Consider the following 17,155-nt stretch of genomic DNA (forward strand, 5'->3'; position numbering starts at 1 on the left):
GAGCCATTTTGAGGCCCTAAACGACGTTTTTTGGGAAATCTACCGTCAGCGATTTTTCTAATAAAAATCGTCTTTTCTGTCGTAGTCCTCGGAGAGATCTTTCCAACGGGCTATCATGCGCGTCAAACGGAGATAATACGACCAATTCGCGACCCCGGGAAGTTGGCTGTCCAACTCACCCCAAAACGGGGCCCACAATTTGGCGTTTCATCTTCTAGGGTTAGGTTTTGGAATGTGAAGGGTTTTCCATTGTTTCTCAATAATAAATAGGCCTTCGAGCCTCATTGTAAATGGAATTCAGAACAGTTCAGAGGCATGTAGCCGACACATCTCTTCTTAGAGATAAGCTACCATCGCCCTAGCTGGGTTATTTCTATTTCTATTTGTAAGCATATTTCAGTATTTTCCATTAATGAAATGAAGTATTATTTCCGCTGCATATCTGTCTTTATGGTTATCTCTATATTTTATTGCATTCCTATTTAAATCCGGATCAAGTCCCTTAAAGAGAAAGCTCAGGTCAAAGAAGGTGCACATGAATCAAGCACAGGTGAAGGAGTTCAAAGAAGAAGGACCAGGAGCCAGGTAGCTAAAGAAAAAGGCAAATCAGTGATTATTGAAGAAAGCCTTGTTTCAAAGGGAGACTTAAATGACTTACTGCAAGCCATTGACATTGAAGAATCTCCCCTGGTTCAAGCAGATTTGATAGAGTTAGGAAAAGACGAGGCTAAGAGAGTCAAAGCCTTGAAAAAACTCAATTTTGATGATCAGGTTGATCAATTTGTATTTAAACCAAGGAGACCCATAACGAGGAATTTTAAACAAGTAGAGGAGGTACTGCCAAGAGCAGATGAAACAGGGGAGGTAACACAGCCTCATGAAAGAAAGGATAAAGGCAAAGCAGTTACCATTCAAGAAGAAGATAGTGTGGAAGACTTGAAAAGGAGGTTGGAATTGGCAAAATTTGAAATTGCTAGACTGAAGAAAGCCTCCAGGAAATTTTCAATTAAGGAGGCTTACTTTAACCAAATGCAAGCTCGGTGGGAGGACAAAACATTTCAAATACCCGAGGTGGTGGATTGTAATGTTCAATTCCGTAGCTGGACTGTCCCTGCAATAAAAGAAGCACAGTTTATCAGAAAGGTCAATACAAACTTGAGAGCTGGGATCAGAGTCATGAAGAAACAAATTGAAGACTTAAAGATATAGTTAAGCCAGCAAAAAGAATTTCCTTAAGGCAGTCACACATCAAGTAAGGTTATGTTTCAAATTTTGATGGTTTTCCTTGCTGTAATCCTTCTTGAAGAATCATACCTTTCCATTCAATTTTGAAAGGCTTTGGAGCAATTGAAAAGGATGTTTAAATATCAAGAGGCCCAAAATAGCAAAATTTTGGTTGAAACTGTGTTTTTTGGAATTACACAGCAGTTTCGTAGTGCGCTACGAAATTGCTGAAGATGATGACTAACGCACAGCAGTTTTGTAGCGCTCTATGACACTGTTGAAGCTGTTGAAAAGTGTGCAACAAGAAATGCTTGTTGAGAATGCAACAAGATGATGGAGCTTAGTGAAAAGAGTCGCCTTCACTAAGTGGGCCCGCAGGAAAATTATGGCGCGAGTTCTATTTTTGGATCCCAGCAGGAGTGACCACAGCAGGGATTATCACAGTAGGAGTGACCACAGCAGGAGTGATCATAGTAGGATTGATCACAGTAGGAGTGATCACAGCAGGAGTGATCAAAGTCTATTTTTAGACTAGCTGTCAAAAATAGAAAAGTCAAATATTATTGTCTCATAATAATATTTGGACTATAAACTTGATCTTATTCTCTTGGAGCACTTCAATTTGAGCTACAGATGTGGCACATGCAACTGTCAGAAGGAAGTACACTTTATTTGTGGGTCAGTTGATTTGTTGCATGCATGACTTGAGTTAGAACTCAATTAGTTGAGTTTGGTGGAGTTGATTGTAGAGTTGATGGAGTTGTGTTCAGTTTGACTTGGTTAAACTAGTTGTAATTAGTCTAACTGCAAATAGACTAATGATGAGTTGTTAAACTAATTACTAACTCATAATGCAACTATAAAATACATCAGTTAACTCAGTTGCATGTCAGTGCATGTTCAGTTCAGGATGGACAAGTGTTAGAGGATCAGATTGCTATCAGTTGTGACTATAGTTGTGCATGATGATTTGCACAATCAGAGGGATTGAGTATGCCAATGAATTGGCCAATACCAAGAATTGTAGCCTGTGCTCACGTCCAACACAGTGTGAGTGATTATTTGCAGGTCAAATACGATTTTGGTAAACCATTCTCATCAATTCTTGAGCAGGTATTGAGTTGTGGAGGCAGGCAAGCAGCGGGGGAGATTTGGAGATCAAATCTGAGTTGTATTGTGTGTAGCATGAGGAGATAGTACTGAGTACTTGGGATGAGTATTGTACTATGTATTGTGATTCAATCAATATAATATACAGATATTTGGGGTTTTTAGCGAGATGCTTTCCCCGGGAAAATATTGTGTTGATATGTGTGATTGATGCTTCTATGTGCGCATGTTATTGTTTCCGCTTCTGTAAATTGATGATCAATGTAGAGGAGGTTATGTATTATGCATTTTCTGCTTATAAGTGTATAATAAGGATAATTTCTGTGAATATGTGTCATATTATTCAAAATTTCTACAGAAGCTACATAATCAAAACTCAGTCAACTGATTTTGAAATACAAAGGGAAATTTATAAGTAAAAGCTTTGATATTTGGCTTATGTAAAGACTCTGTTTTTTGGTAATACAGTACTGGCTTATGCTTCTCAAGAATCATAAATACTTCAATGTAATGAGTTTCTTTGTTGTCTTTTCATGTTATCTACAGTGTTATGAGTATTTGATTACTTATAAATCGCTTACAGTGCTCTAATTTCCTTCATATACTCATAAATTGCCTTCTATGTGTTTGCTGTGTTGAAATCTGAATGCCTTGACTTCTATGCAAAGCCAACCCTGCTGTTAATACTGAATCATATATGACTCCATAAGCCCAATGGATACTTGTTAGTTTTGTTTCCACCATTTTCATTTCTTAGTTGTTTCGCAAGAGTTATCCTTCTTGATCATAATCAAAAACCTTTAATCCTTTGAGAGAGCCCTCTCAGGTTGGGGAGGCTAAACCTCAGCCTAAAGTAGGTTTGATATAGTTACTTGAAGTCTTCCTGGTCTGCAGCCTTCCAGGGCCTGATTTTGAGATAACATGTTGTATGCGAAAAGTTTATTTTGTTGTTTCATGAAAAAGTATAAAATTCTAGTTTGTTGCATTATTGTGCTACAATAGCTTGCATCACTAAAAGTCTAGAATTGCATTGGCATTTGAAAAAGGAAAAGAACTCTTTTGCTTTCGAAAGTACTGTTAGATATGTGCTTGTCAGGAAATTATGAATTGGAATGCATTTTTCATTAGTTTATTTTTCCAAAAAGGTAGTGAAAGATCATTTCACTTTCATTTGCTTGGTTGTTTGCATTTGATTGTGTAGTTTCTACCCTCTCTAGTGTAGGCATTTCATCGAATTGAAAGGTTCTTGTCCCATTTAGTTGCATTTTAGGTTTTTCGAGTCGCATCACTAAGCCCTAAAAACTGAAACATAACTCAAGATCAACTTTAAAATGAATTCAATTAACCTAAGGCACATTTGACACTTAATAATCATATCTAGATGGTCTAGGCTAGAGACGTGTTCCACCATCTTTCAACCCAGCAGTTGTTGTTAGCTTTGGCATTAGACAGTGCTAGTATGGATTTGTGCTCCCCATACTATCGAGTATATAACGGGAGACCCCTCTAGGCTGCAATCCTTTATCCTTAGGAAGCTGAGTCAGACGCCTTGCGAATGTGATACACCGAACACAGCATTTAGGGAGATTGCATGCTCGTACTTCTCGGTTCACCGGGAGGTATTCTACAGTTCACGGTTGCCTGGTAATATTGTTTAATAGATCATCCAGAGAAGTCATTTGGTCTTTTTGACTCATTAAACTTAAAATATCATTCGAGCACTTGTCCTTTCGAGCTCATTTCCAATGGAAAGCAATAGATTCATCTTTGTTTCTTTATCGAATCTAAAAAAATGAAAGAGCACCAGTCTTTTATGTGTCTTAATAATTGATTTCCCACGATCCAATAACACCCTATTAGTCTTTTATGAGACCAAATCGTGAGTTTCCCTTAAAGAACATTTTAAAGCCTTGAAGTTAATTTTTCTGTTGACTAAGACAAGGTCACCATGGTTGAACCATCTAGTTCACCCAATTCCTCTTCCTCTCCTCCATCTGAGAGATTGTATGAGGGGTTGTTTCCTGAGTTATCAAAGTCACTTGAGGACTAAGGTGTTGGACTCGGAATTGTTCTGAGCATTCAACTTTTGTCATCTCGTCCTCTGCCTACTTTCGATATTGGGTCATCTGCTAATCTTGGCCCAAAATCTTCGGACAATCCCGTTCAAACTCCTGAGGACTCGCCGACCATTGATGGTCAACTTGGACTAGTTATCTACCCTCTAAATCCTCTATTTGACCATGTTGTGATATCACTGCAGCGTCCTTACAGTCTGTATGACCAGTGGGTTTTCCTTTGGAACTATCCTCCCATACTTCTTCGGTCATTCGTCCTCGTTTGTTCCCAGATATGGAACCTGAGGGCAATGCTCCAATCACATCTCCAGAAGAGTCTAAAGTTTCCACTCCACACACTATTAAGGAGGAAGAGAAGCCTTTTCCTCCTGAGGGTTTCCCCTATACCGGGGGTATTCCCGCCAGTTTGCCACCCAATTATGTGTCTTTGGCACAGTTGGTTTCAGGTACACCTAATGCTTCATCACTCTACCATAACCATGTTTGGGGGTCAGGCGCCATACCTACTTCAAGTCCGTTTATTACAAACACGACTTCCCAATAGACTTTTACCTCAATCCCGATGCAACCCACCATTCCAAATACCCTTGTATTATAAATTCTAGTTACACGTCAAGCACAACTAGCAGTTTCAAAGAATGGCTATGTTAGTTCCTCCATCCCTCTAGTCAATGGCCAAGTTGTGCCACCGCCTGGGGGGAAAAACCTGAATGTTTTTGTGGTGTTAGGTGCCACCAACATGAGTAGCTCACAAGCTCACATGGTTGGTATGAACCAGCCTTCTTCCGGTGTCATTCATAACCCTGCTGATCCTACTGGATCGAGCAATGTCCAGTACCAACAGGTTCAGAATCCTGTTGTTCTGTCTGGATTGAGCAATGTTCAATATCAGTAGCCCTATGGGGCTCAGGTCCAATACCAAACTCCTTAGGTTCCATATGGTTCTCAAGGAATGGTTAATCAACCTTACACCCTTCAGTCTGGGCAATACATTCAACCTGGCTTATCCACCTTCCAAGGTGGCTATGGCCAGATTCAATTTGGTAATTTCCTGGGCACCATTCAAGTACCCTTGCAATAGTAAGGACATCCTCTACAACAACAAGGGCAGCCTTCATTACCGCAAGGGCAACCTTTGTTGCAGCAAGGGCTATGCACACAACCACAAGGGAAAATGATCCTACAGCAAGGTCAACTGCAACAACCGCAAGGTCAACCCTTGCAATTGTTGCAGCAAACCATGCAGCAGCAGATGCAATATGATCCGCACACCACCCAGCCCATGTCCTCGCAAGGACAACCTCTACAACCCCAGGGACAAATTTTGCAACCACAGGGTCAACCCCTGCAACAGAAAAACCAACCAGGGCAGTAGCAACCCTTGTATACATATCAGAAGGGGCAACCTTTGCAAGGGCAGGGCCAAGGTCAAGTCCTGCAACAATAGGCCCAAAATCCTAATGTCTAAGGTCAACAAGTCCAGAATCCTTCTAGACAAGGGCATCAGGTACAAAACCCTAACGCCCTAGGTCAACAGGTTCAAAATCCTTTTGGTCAAGGGCAGCAGGTACAGAATCCCTATGTCCAAGAGCAACAAGTGTATCAACCTTATGCCCAAGAACATGAGGTCCAAAATCCTCTTATTCAGGGACAACAGGTTCATCACCTGTATGTTCAAGGACAACAAGTCCAATATCCATATGTCTAAGGTCAGTAGGCTCAACAACCTTTTAACCCGTATATTTCTTATCAACAACCTATGACTGGACAGTTCCAAGGTATTCAACGTCAAAATCCTCCCTATGGTCAAGGTAATCCACAATGGGGGCAGCGTCAGATGCCATATGGCCAAAACCCCCATTGTGGGGCGAAAATCCTTACTAGCAGGGATGGGCTCCTCCATTCGGACTCGCTTACCGACCTCCTATGACTTTTAACACCCAATTTCCATTCTTAGCCACACTCGAGTTGCCAGATGTATCTCGCCTTATGAATGATCCAATCCTTCATTCGCCATACTGGCCTCTAGTGTCGTCCAAGATACCAAGCGATTGCCCAAAGTTCGATGGGAATGCAAAAGAGGATCCTAGGCCCATGTGATGAAATATCACCTCTAGTGCTCGTCGAACTCACATCTTGACGATTCCATTCGTCACCGTCTTTTCCAATGAACCCTCACGAACACTGCAACCAAACGGTACATCGAGCTGCCTCGAAGTACTTACCATGACTTTAACTCTTTAGCCATGTCTTTTCTCATGCATTTTCAGCTACCGGTTCGCTATGAAACTGGCACCTATTTTCTCACATCACTTAAGCAAGATACTGCAACACACATCTCTGATCATTTCCATGAATGGAGACGTAGATTTCGCCTGATCAAATTTGATATTGTTGATCAGTTGCTCACTGAATGGTTCACCAAATCATTCGTGGCCCCAATTTCTCGTGATATAGCTATGGGTGGATGCATCACTGAAGAGCAAGCCATCACTTGTGCCCAGTACTTGGATTTAGTTTACTCTCAATCCGGCACTTTGTATGAGTTATTACCCGATGTGCCACAACCATCATCTGATCTTGCAATGTCAAAGTCATAAGTTGTACCTCCTGTCAATGGAGTTATTGGTTCAGTATCCCAGACCCCTGCTAAATCTTCTTCCAAATAGAGGTTGGTTCAAATGTTGTTCCTAACAGTTCTTCCCAAAATCCACCTAGCCCTGGTAAAACCTCAGAGGTCCACACTGTCTAGTCTACCACAGCAGACAAATCCTCAAAAGGTAAGAAGAAAGGCAAAGGCAAGGGTAAAGTCGATGCCCAAAAACATGGTCCTCCCAAATCGTCTGTTGGCGAATCTTCGCAACGGAAACCTAATTATCCCTGCCTCATTTACGAGGAAGATCACTACACTAAGGATTGTCCCCGACGGTTTAGAGTCAGTCCCTTGCTCCTAGGGGTGCCCCCTGTCCTCAAAGAGCCATTTCCGTCTCAACAGACCCAAATGGTAGACCAACCCCAATCATCTGCTTCCTTAGGATCTCAAGTGTTCATGATGAGTACGCTTATTAATGTGGCTACTAGATCGAAAGATTATCAAACTCCTACTTTGGCAGCTGGGAAAGAGAAAGAAGCTACACCTTCTTCTTCTACCTCGAGTTCTGGCCCTCTTCATATTGAGCACCCTAACCCTGATTCCGCTATATGGCCACCCTCTCGAGGTGTGCTACAGAAATCCTCGTACAATCCTAATGCCCGAGCCGCTCAACACTATAATATTGTTGAGGATTTGGCTCAGGCACCGTCAGCTATGTCAACTCTCGAGGTGCTCCAAAGCTGCCCATTACAGCGGAAATATTTGTTGTCAGCTATCGGTGGCATCGATCCCACCGATTCCAATTTGATATGTTTTGATCTAGAGAAGCATGTTCTATGCCTCCCTCATCAGATTTCTTTTCTCATTCAGGTAATCATCAATGAGAAGACCATCCACCGTACTTTCATCGATGAAGGTGCTTCCACCTGCATCATGTCAACCGCATGCTGGAAGGATATTGGTTCTCCCACTTTGAACCAATCTCTAAACACTTTGGAAGATTTCGATGGGTGCAATTCGTGACCCTTTGGTGTCCTACCTAACCTTGCCATTACTCTGGAAGGAAAGACAGTGCAAGTCGAAGTAGAGATTGTTGATGCAAATCTCAATTATAATCTTCTACTCAGCTGGAGCTGGACCCATGCTATGCATGCCGTAGCATCCTCTCTATTTCACATGATTCATTTTCCCCATCAAGGTAAGATTGTCACTGTCAACCAGTTGTCTTTCTTTGCCTCTTCCTCATCGGATGGAAATGTTTCTTCCGTCAAGCACACTAGTGCTCCCTACGAGAGTATGGAGGCAGGTCTTTTTAAAGATTCTGCCTTAATGGGGATTTTTCCACTCCCACCTCCTCATGTTTCCTCTGTCAACATGGTCTCAGTTAAATCTGATCATTGGGTCATACCTTCACCAGATGTTGTTGATATCTGGGTTGAGGTTATGTCGCTTAGTCCCACCGAAGTCAATTACGTGGAAATTGTCTCGGCTTCAAGTTCCACATCCTCTGATTCTTCTATTTTGAAGACCTCTCTCGATACATACTCTCAATCCCCTTGGCTTGGCACTTTGGAATCGCCTAATCCCTTAGTCGAGACTTTCCTTGCTGATGAAGGCATCACGTAAGTCATGTCTCTCGAGGAACCACCTTGGATCGATACTCATCATTGCTCCTCATTCCTGCCTCGTCCGACGGTTATGTCTATAGCTTTCTAAGAGTCCTCCTCTCCATTTCCACCACTGATCATGACTCATGAAGTATGGTCGGAAGTAAATTTGGGTAATATTACCCAAACAATGTCGATTGATATTTCTATCAAACCTGGTATCATTGAACATGTTCATATTGGGGTATCTTGTTCTCCGGATGAGATCAAGACTTATACTCATCTTTTTCAGGAATTCCGTGATGTGTTTGCGTGGTCCTATGAAGAAATGCCCACCATTGATCCTAACGTTGTAGTGCATGAAATACCAACTTATTTGCACGCAAAGCCCCTTCGTCAACAAGTTCGCCCGGTGCACCCTAGGAAGGTCGCCGATATCAAGGGTGAAGTTGAAAAACTTCTCAAAGCTAGGTTCATCTATCACATCCCTCTTATAGATTGGGTGTCCAATATTGTCCCAGTGACTTAAAAAATAGGTACGATCTGCATTTGCGTTGATTATCGAGATCTCAATCGTGCTTGTCCTAAAGATAACTATCCTACTCCCTTCATTGATCAAATCATTGATGAATGCGCCGGGAGCGAGATCTTTTCTTTTATGGAAGGTTTTTCTGGTTATAACCAGATCAACGTTGCACTGGCTGATCAAGAAAAGATAGCTTTCATCTGTCCGTGGGGTACGTTCACGTACAAAAGGCTCCCTTTCGGCCTCAAAAATGTGGGGCTACATTACAGTGGGCAATGTCCTATGCGTTTCACGATATTTGCAACATTGTCCAGCCTTACTTGGATGACCTTCCTGCTCATTCTCATAAGCGCCGAGATCACTCGGACCATCTTGGGTAGATTTTTATGCACTTTAGACACTATAACATTTGGTTAAACCCGCACAAGTGTGTTTTCTGCATAGAGTCTAGACGACTCCTCAGCTTCATCATTTCCAAGGATAGTATTCGCCTTGATCCACTGAAAGTCAAGGCCATTGTAAATTTACCCCCTCCATCTTCACTACACCAACTCCAAAGCGAGCAAGGAAAGGCCAATTTTCTTCGTCATTTTATACCCAATTATGTTGGGCTGGCTACAAGATTTACCCGCTTACTAAAACAAGGAACGCCCTTTGTAAGGGATGAGGTGGCCCAAAAATATTTTGATGATCTCAAGATCATCCTCGTTATTGCTCCTGTGTTACACCCATCGGATTATTAGCAAAATTACTTCCTTTACCTAGCTGCGGCCCCTAGCACTATCACTATGGTCTTAGTCCAAGACGATGACAAAGGCAATGAACATGTGATCTACTACCTTAGTCGTAATCTCCTCGACACTGAAACACGTTATGCACATGTCGAGAAGTTGGCTTTGGATGCTATCCAGGCTATTCAACGCTTTTGGCACTACATCCTTTTGAGTACGACTACAGTGATTTCTAAATGCAACCCCATGACCTATATCCTAACTCATCAGTTACTAGGGGGGGAATATTATAAATGGATCATGATCCTGCAAGAATTTGATTTGGTATTTACTACTGCCAAATCTAAGAAGTCTCGTTTTCGCCTAATTGATTTGTTCCCTTCCCTCTAAGTCTCTTCCTGCTAGTGCAAATGAACAACTTCCAAATGAGACTCTTTTCCTAATTAGCACCCTTAGTCCATGGTACGATGATACCATCGTGTATCTCCAGACTTCCACATTCCATTCTGTGTTGACTAAGGATGATCACCAAAGGATTCAGCATCACTCACAACCGTACCATATTATTGGTGATAATTTATACCGTGTCAGTGTCGATTCAGTTCTTCATCGATGCCTTACGATCGAGGAAGCTGAAAGAGTTCTCAATGGTTGCCACTCTGGGGCATGTGGTGGTCATATGTATGGTTACGCTACCGTTCAAAAAATCCTTCGCACTGGCTATTTCTAGCCGTCTGTTTTTAAGGACTGCATCCTTGCTGTTCGCAAGTTTCATGAATGCCAAATTTTCCAACGCAAGATGCGTGCCCCACTCACTCACCTACACCCTGTCATTACCGTTGGTCCCTTTGCCAAATGGGGCATTGATTATATGACCTGTAACCCTCGTTCGGTCGGGGGGCATGGCTATATTATTGTCATTGTGGACTATTTCACCAAATGGGCCAAAGCGATGCCTACATACTCTGCAGACGGTAAGACGGCAGCTCAATTCCTTTTTAACCATGTTATTTCCAGGTTCGGTGTACCTCAAGCCATTGTCACAACCCATGGCTCCCATTTTAGAGATTACCTGATGGATGAGCTGACATTCGCATTGGGCTTGCGCCATGATGGCTCAACCCCATATTACCCTCAGTTCAATGGCCAAGTTGAAGCCGTGAACAAGGTTTTGGTTACAATGCTTCAGTGTACTATTTGGATGCACAAGTCAAATGGGCATCTCATTCTCTTTTCAGCTTTGTGGGCTTACCGAACCTCAACCAAAGACGCAACTAGTTTCACACCATCCCAGTTGGTCTATGGTCTGGAAGCAACATTGTCGATCGAATGTGAGATTCCTTCACTCAAGTTAGTTGTTTAACTTCTCCCCGAAACATCACCTCGGGAGGAACGCCTCTTATATTTAGAACGACTAGACGAGACTCGTCGTCTCGCTGCCTTAGTCATTGAAGCACAAAAGAAACGGGTAAAATCCCATTTTTGATCAGTCGGTCTCTCCTCGTGCATTCTCTGAGGGTGATTTGGTCTTATTATATGACCAAGCTAATGACAAGCTGGGGGCAGGCAAGTTCGAACCCATGTGACATGAGCCCTACATTGTGAAATGTGTTTTGCAAAAAGGAGCCTATAAGCTTATTGATTATGAAGGAAATCCTTTGGATAAGCCCCGAAATAGGATTTACCTCGAGATGTATTATTCTTAGGTAATCTTGCATGGTCACTTATGTACATTAGTGTGTCATTCATTTTTGTGCAGTGTGGTTTTTTGTGTTAGTTTTCAAACAACTTTCTCGTTTACTATGTTTTTCTTGCTTTGCAGATGTCTGCGACTCCTCACATGGGTTTCGCTAATGGTGTTTGTCATAGTAACCAGAACCTATCATCCACAACATGGGCTATTTATGACCCTAATGGTGATTTGATTGACCTTCAAGGTATTTGTCTAGGTCGCACAACTAACAACATTGTTGAATACAGTGCAGTCATCGAACTGTTGTCAGAAGACATTGATCTTGATATTAGAGAGTTGGTTGTCAACCTGGATTGACAGCTTGTCCTCCTTCAACTCAGTGGGCAACATTCCATTAGAAACCATCAAATATTGAGAATGTATCTCTGTATTCATCTACTGAAAAGACATTTTGATTACATTACATATCATCATATTCCTAGACACATGAATACATTGACAGTTGCATTAGCTAATTATGTGTTGGATAGACATTTACGAAACATGTGAAAAGATAAAACAAACCATTTGTATCATAGTAGACAAGAAAATATAACATATATACATATATATATATATATATATATATATATATATATATATATATATATATATATATATATATATATATATATATATATATATGTATGTATGTATGTATGTATCGTGATAATGTTTGAAATATCAGAACCCCAAAAAATAATATGTGTCTGAAATAACATTGGCGGCTCGCAAGCCTCATATATCCATGGCACGCAGGCCTCAAAAAATATAGGTGTTGGACCTAGGAACTAATCAGCATGGTGATCGTGGTAGCATGATACGACTTGTGCAACATGTGTCAGCAGTCGGTGGATCTGATCTGAGACTCCCACAGTGTGTCTCTGGTATTGACGTGGAATGTCTCCTACCCTAGCATACTCCGAGATACCACGAGTCAACCCCTCAAGTTTCCTCGCAATCTCCTCCTTTTTGTGACTCCCTTCCTGATAAGGAGCGACAACATCAATCGGGTGGGGGACGCACCTAGCTAGTAGGGACATCCCAGCAGGCCACTCTGGTCCAACGTCTGCATAAAAAATAGAAATGTTATAAGCACATATATACCAAAAACATTTAAAAAAAACTCAAAATTAAAAAGTTGATTTTTTTACCTTCATTGTCAAAATCCTCCCCATCTAGTAAGGGCATATCCAGATCTCCACAAAAGTCGATGCCACTGTATGGCCAATCCTCCAGGATAATCTTTTGTCATCGTAGCCATGAAAAGAATGCAGGTTGGTATGACATGTGTTGACCCCCCAGTGATCATGGGCATCAAATGACTCTAGCAGGCCATATGTGGATCGCGTGGCATAGGAGGATCCACCTCAATCAATTGATATTGGAACAGTGGCTCACGTTCCAAGAAAAAGGTCACGAGCATAGATCCAAAGAAAAATAGCTTCAAATTCCCCACCTTAGCATTTGAAAACTGGCACTTTATGTTGGTCTTCATGGCCTCAGCCCAGTTGAAGATCGTAGGAGTTGTACAGTCAATAGCATACAAGAACTTCAACTTGTTGGTCTCATGTTCTGCCTGGGACCCCACCACTCTGTTGATGGTCAACATAAGCACTCTCAGTGTCAAATCCCGAACACTAGAAATCCCTATCTTCCCATTCTTGGATTTCAAGGCCGCAGATCAGTGTTCAGCAAGCAATGAAGATATGCTTGCCCCAATTGGTCGTGACCCATACAGGTTCACTGCTTCCCCTCTTCGGGACAATCCAATGATGAAGTATATATCTAAAGTTTCCAACTCTAGCTCCTGGTCACCTATGACTAATATTTCCCAATTAATTTCCCAAAGACTAATCAGGTACCAAAGCAAGTCGAGCTGGGCCCGCATCCCTGGCGTAAGAAATAATTTGAGGAGCCCGCAAGCCCTCAAAGCTTCCAGGCAATTTGGATCATTCATTGCATAGGTGTCAACATCCTCATGTTCCTGTTCTTTCCAGCCCACCATTTTCGGCGATTAATTCCTACAAAAGCCATTAATTTGAGTCAACAATCATGCTTGGCCCATAAATTTTGAGTTTTAACAGTAATTTTTGAGGAAATAGGGTTTTTCCCCATTCACGGCGTTGGCACGCCTATTTTAAAAACAGTTGTGCCAATGGCATGACTAGCTTTGTTAATCATCCTCGGCCAGTGCAATTCTGTGCCCGGAAGTCGCACCGATCAAGGGCAAAAAAAATTTCAAAACCCCCTCAAAAAACCAAAACAATGGTTAAAAATAAGGAAAAAGGACATGAAAATGGAGCTCGGGGCTTTAGCTCTTACCTATAACTGATGGCTCGGCGAATGACCTCCCGGGTCTCCCGCTATCTGCTACAGAACAATTAGGGCAAAAATGAGTAAAAGTTTTCACAGCAAGGTAAAATGGTAAATGGTAAAAATATATTTACTTTTCTCCTTTTTATTCATTTTTTCATGAAAATATCAGGTTTTTGTAAATATTTTAACCTATTTTGCCTCAAGAATTGGATAATACACTTTACCTTTTTGCACCACGACGAGTGATGGATGTTCAATGATGATGATGAGCCACGTTTCAACTATTTTCTTGACTCGTTAATCTCATATGAAAATATTGCCGAGTATTTTCCCTTTTGACTCGTAAAAGAGAATAAAATGGGGGGTCCGCTTTCAAGCTCTTTTTCGACCTTTTAAAAGCAAAAAGATGGCTGAGCCCTTGTCATTTCAAACTCATTAATAGATTCAAAATGTCATGCACCCAGTATAAGTTTACCCCTTTCTCAGGCTGGGAGGCACTGTTTACAAAAAGGGTACTCCTTGACTAAAATGGTCAAGTGGTTCTCTCAAGTATCGTTTTCTACCATTTTGGGCTCGAGAGACACAAACATATGAAAAGGGACCATGTGGAGTTTTCTTTTCCGTGTCTTTTTCAAACTCTCTAAACATGAAAACGATACCAAGTTACACCTTTGTCAGACTCGTTAAACTATTAAACGATATCAGATTCGTCATCATGACGAACATGAGCTTCTCCTTCCTAGGGCTTGTTAAACTTACTAGGTTGGATTCGTCCAAAGGATGAACTTACAGTGCAGGCATATGTTATCCCCTTCAAGCTTATGATTAAAAAATAATTGGGGTACCTTCCATAAATGGTGGGGGGAAATTTGGAAATCTATCAGTTGTGTCGGCAGCTCACTCTTGAACATGACACTTCTGCTTCATGTGGGGTTGGGATATCTTCCTCTATATCGTTGACCTTCCTGGTTTGGGCCATTCATTTCTGCCTTCCATCTGATCTTTGCCATGTCATCATGACCACCAATCATATGGATCCAAAAGTTGCCAAACTTCCAGTTGTGTCGCCGATATGTTCAAGAGTTTTCCTTCTGCAGTTATGTTTACCTTTGATTCTTTGTATCTTCCAAAATCATTTTGCATCCTTTCTTCTCGTTTCAATGATGTGGGAAACATTATGGCCCTCCTTCGACACGGTCACTTTCCGTTGACTTCAACTCATTATCTGGGAAATTGACCAAGAGACTCCCTTCCACTACCTTAGAGCTTGCAAGCCCTGATGGCAAGTTCTTCACACTCGACGACAAGTTCACATCATTGGCTTTCAATCGAGTGATTTCGCAGGTGTTTGACTTCAGTTCCTTTCTTCACATTTCATGGATTGTGTTGATAGTACCTTGAGGACCATTGTCATTATTGGTGGTTTCTCTCGCACTTGTTAATAGTTTACATCATTGAATGGTAATCAAGCGACTTTCTAGCATGTTCGACGTCAACACATCTATTCACATGTTAGAACTTGTACTTTTATCCATTCGTGTTGGAGCGCAAGACCCTGGACTCAGATCACAAAATTCCAAGTTGCGAAGTGATATGACATGGTTATGATGATATGCGTGTCTCTTTCATATGGATGGTTGTGACTAGACCATGAGTTATCACATGTGATCCTTCTCATTATTGGATGGTTGCGACCATACCTTGGTTTCATTATGATCCTCTTTGATGGATGGTTGCACCCATACCTGGATCCAGTTACATGATCATTCTCTAGATGGCTGCGTCCATGCCATGACTCATGTATCATTTGATAGAGTTCTCAGTTATGTATATGTATCTATACTTTCTTGCAGGTTTTTTGACGACAAACTACGGTTCCCCACACTAATTGATAAAGCATTTCATCCCTCACTATAGTTTGGCCTTCACACTTTAGGGGGCATCTGTTACACAGCATTTTGTCACTATCCCTGTACTCCCCTTTCCTTGATCTTGGAGGACTTCTACAGTGAACCCTACATGCTTTCCCTTCATGAAGACACCCTCCTTATGTCCCTCTTCATGAGCAGATCAATTCCCTTTTGCACCATTTCCCCTTAAACTTTTGTTTTTCCAAGTTTACAAGACCGGTGCTAATGACCCTTGTCTTCCCTACACCGATGTGCAGAGATTAGAACTGCCCCTAGAACTAACTGGAGCGACTGAGTTGTGTTCCAGTCACGTCGATCCTGCTATGGAAAGTTTTTTACAATTAAGAGTCGAAGCTTCCAGCTCTAGAAGCTTCGTAATGGAAATCTGGTAAATGGTTTGGCCGGATGGGGTCAAGGATGTTAGTTTAGGCACCTTTCCCCTATAATGATGGAACTACCTCAAGGGATAAGACCTTCTCCCATCCATTCATCCTATATAAACCTCCCTTCTTCCCGAGCAAAAGCTAGTGTTAATGTTGGTGTGCTAGTGCTATTTTGGTTTGGAGTAAAACAGCAAGCTATTCATAGTTGTAGCTATCTAGTTGTGTGAGGGAGAAGTGTGATTTGGTTTGGAGTGAAGCCTAAAAGGAAGAGCCTTAAAACTATCATTGATTGAGGCCATCATGGAATGCTAGCAGAAGTGTGTGGGAACCTGGTCTTGTCAAAGGAGAACGGAAACGTCAAGACAATGGTTGTAATCTCTCTTTGATTCAATATATATGCAACTATCGATTGATTTCCTACATGTTTTTTCATCTTACATATTCATGGCTTAATGTTTCTTGACTTGTTAAGTAGGTTGAATTACAATTTTTCTATTATCACGGTTGTTGTTTGTTGTTGTTTACTTGTTTTAGGTGCTTGAAGAAGGAAGCGAGAGATAGCTGGAGCGAGAAAGCAAGGGCATCATCAAACGGGATAATCATACTAAGAGGTAGGCCCTCTTAATTGGTTCTAACCTAAGGAAATATTCCATAGAATGTATATGTTGTGGCTAGACCCATCATTGGGCTAGAGGAATTTTTTGTGTCCGCACTTATAATTTTACTTCACCACAAATTGGCAACTCTGTTGGGGACCCAATCCTTTTGTTTGTCTTGGATTTCATGATTTCATGTGAACTTTCCTAGTTCCACTTTTTCCCTTTGGTTCTATGTCTTTTCTCCTGCTTACTGGCTTGAGTATGAAATTCATAGTAGCAGATTTGGTCCCTGTTTCAATTTTTTTTATTTTTTCTGGACTCCCTCGATCAGCGTGCTTAATCTGCT

This window comes from Pinus tabuliformis, chromosome Q (genome assembly GCF_031772625.1).
Source record: "Pinus tabuliformis cultivar Carrire ecotype Pingquan chromosome Q, CPIR1, whole genome shotgun sequence".
Lineage (NCBI taxonomy): Eukaryota > Viridiplantae > Streptophyta > Pinopsida > Pinales > Pinaceae > Pinus > Pinus tabuliformis.